The 2,684-nt window shown below is 51.0% G+C and overlaps 1 long non-coding RNA gene across 1 annotated transcript; it reads left to right on the top strand.

Annotated features, from left to right (window-relative positions):
• Positions 1–1,028: 1,028 nt before the first annotated feature.
• Positions 1,029–1,792, top strand: LOC129737399 (uncharacterized). Its single transcript, XR_008735181.1, has 2 exons — positions 1,029–1,253; positions 1,399–1,792. It is a non-coding gene; the product is annotated as an uncharacterized LOC129737399 (long non-coding RNA).
• The last annotated feature ends 892 nt before the right edge of the window (positions 1,793–2,684 follow it).

Raw genomic sequence — 2,684 nt, 5'->3', positions numbered from 1 at the left:
AACAGTTTTCTTTACTTACATATCTGTTCCCACCGACCCTGTTGGAGTAGTGGCTGTGTAAGCAATGTAGGTAACTGTCTGTGGCTGGTGGGTGCTCCCAAGAGCCTTGTGTCTCTTGAGAAAGGTGTTTCTCAGCAGAAGGCAGTCTGTTCTTCAGGAAAAGGACTGCTCACATTCCTTCAGCTGCTGTTACAGGGAATGTGCAGTTACCCCGTTCTTCATGTCTAGAAAGAACATTCCTATTGCGTGTGACGATGTGAAGCTCCCGCTCACAGGAATCCTTGCCAGGAACCACTTTTATTTAAAAAAGAAAGGAAACACCTTCCCAAGTCAATACAGAGCAGCTCTGTGAATGTATGTCTGCAGCTGATGTACTGTCACAAGAAGGCACGTGAGAGCAGTAAATAGCCAAAGTGTTCCAGATATGTCGGGCAGGAGGGGGAGGACTAGTGCTGACCTTCCCTAGAGAGCACAAAGAGACTCGTGGGAGACCGTACACGTGGTACTGCGTGTGTCTTGGCAGGCTGAAATACTTTCTTAAGAGACCTCACACGGTCACCCCTTTGAGATGTTACCTCTACTGTTCTGTGATCTTAATTGTCTTGATTCTGGGGTTGAGTTGTTCCTTTTGCACTTGAACCATCCTTCTCAGCAGTCCTTTCTTACACAGGGGGGCTGCTTCAGCCTGCCTGCAGGCTTCTGGTGCAAAAGGAACAGTAGAGCTACGGCGCAGCATTGGTGGAGGGCTTTGTGTGCACCTGCCTGGGTTGAGAAAATTTACATTGCAGTACCTAGAGAGAAAAAACAACCCATTTTATGCACCCCTTTTCTAATATCCTCAAATATTCAGAGGTCCATTTCTGCTTAAATTTTAAAGACAGAAGTCAATTCTTGGCAAAGATCACCAATTCTATTTTTTATGTCAGACAACTTTTTTTCCCTTCCTTTTTTTTTCTTTTTCATTCTCTTTTTAGGACATCAAGCCTTCATCGAAAAGCTTCAGCTCATGAGGAATAAGCTAGGTAATTTTTATCAATTATTTTCAAAAAAAGCACCTTATTTAAATATATAAGAAGAACTGTCTACTGTAGGCTTTGAAACAGTTATTTAATCTAGCAGGCATTCTTCCCTCTTGGAACTTCAGCTTCTCTGCTGGCTGCCTCCTCTGGTCTGTTTGTAGTTCACTCTGTCCTGTTTGATGTACAGACACTGAACGAGGCATCTGTTACAGGTGCCGTCCCGAGTTACTCGAGGTAATTCCGAGCATCTCCATGGTGAGAGGACAACCCCCGCAGTGCTGACGCTCTGGCCAGGCTGGGTTCCTCACTTCCAGACCCTTTCAGTGTGGCAGCGTGCTGTGCCCCCTCTCCTGCTGTGTGACCCACTCTCTGCCCCTAGGTATGCTGTAGCACCGTAGGATGCAGATCTCCAAGTTGTGTGCGGCTCACGCTACCCAGGCAGCCAGCCTGACTGACCCGAGCATCTCTCCCGTCCCTGGAGTTGGCTTCCCTCTTCAGCTGAAAACCTGACAGCTCTCGCTTTAGATCTCCTTTAAGTCACTTCCAAAGGCACTATTTTGGACCTGAGAGCAGATCCTGTTACTGGTTACCTTCAGGACAGCAATTCTGTTGCTTCGCTTGAGAAGTTACTAACTAATTGATTTTAATCCAGTTCTTACAGAGCATCAGCATGGCACACGTTGCTGTTGGAATAGCACACGGGAGCGAGACAAATGCATTACAGATGCTGCAAACTTGATGAGGAAACTCAAATATTGACGATGATGATGGGAGCATTGTGGGTTTGTAACAGTTAGGCTCTCTGTCAGCCTTCGTGGGGCACGGAGGGGTTTGCACCTGGTTCGTGATCGGGTTGATCAACCTGTGTGGACTGAAATCAGAATGGATGTGGAGCTGATCTTCAGTCTCACTCATCCCGAGCCTACGGAGTTACCATGTTTGTACTTACTCGATAGCTAGGGTTGATCGTTCTTAACGCAGGCTGCAGGCTGACTGGTGGCAATGCGGTTCCGTCTTTGCCAGCAAGAGAAACACTGTGAATATTCCCTGTTTGTAGATGGAGGTGCACAACGCAGTGGTGCGTAACATGACAAAATGTATTTGGTAGTGCCTGAAGCCTTCAGCTCTTCATCATTTGGACATTCAGCTGCTATTTTGAGTGTTGCTTCCTGCTTATTGTTGGAGACAGAGAGCTCCGTCATGTATCTTAACCCTGTGTAGCAACAAAAGACGACAGGAGGAACTTGCCGTGTTCAGGGACGTTCCCGGGGCAGCACCTACCATCACCCCCCCACATTCTCCGTGGTCCTCAGGAGGGGGCACAGAGACCCACCCTACGGGGCTTCAGGCGGGCGGTGCTGGGCCACCAGCCCACGGGGGGACAGCTCTGTCTGCACAGCACCTGCCGCCCCTCGGTGGCACAGCCCGTGCCCCACAGCCTGCCCTGGCCGGGACCCCCACAGAGGATGGCGGGGGGCTGCGGGGCACCGTGCCCCTGCTCCTGCCAGGCGGGGGGTGCCGGGGCTCGGGGGGTCACCTGGTTCTGGGTGCGGGGAGGAGGCCCTGCCCTCGCTGGGTGACCCCGGCCATGCGAGGCCTCGTGCCGCCGCGCTGCCCAGCCCCTGCGCCGCCTGCCCCAGCGCTTTAGTGAGAAAGGTTGCACAA

Source organism: Falco cherrug, chromosome 15 (assembly GCF_023634085.1).
Source record: "Falco cherrug isolate bFalChe1 chromosome 15, bFalChe1.pri, whole genome shotgun sequence".
Taxonomy (NCBI): Eukaryota; Metazoa; Chordata; class Aves; order Falconiformes; family Falconidae; genus Falco; species Falco cherrug.
The sequence above is the reverse complement of the archived record's forward strand: the minus strand, read 5'-3'. Positions and strand labels throughout refer to the sequence as shown.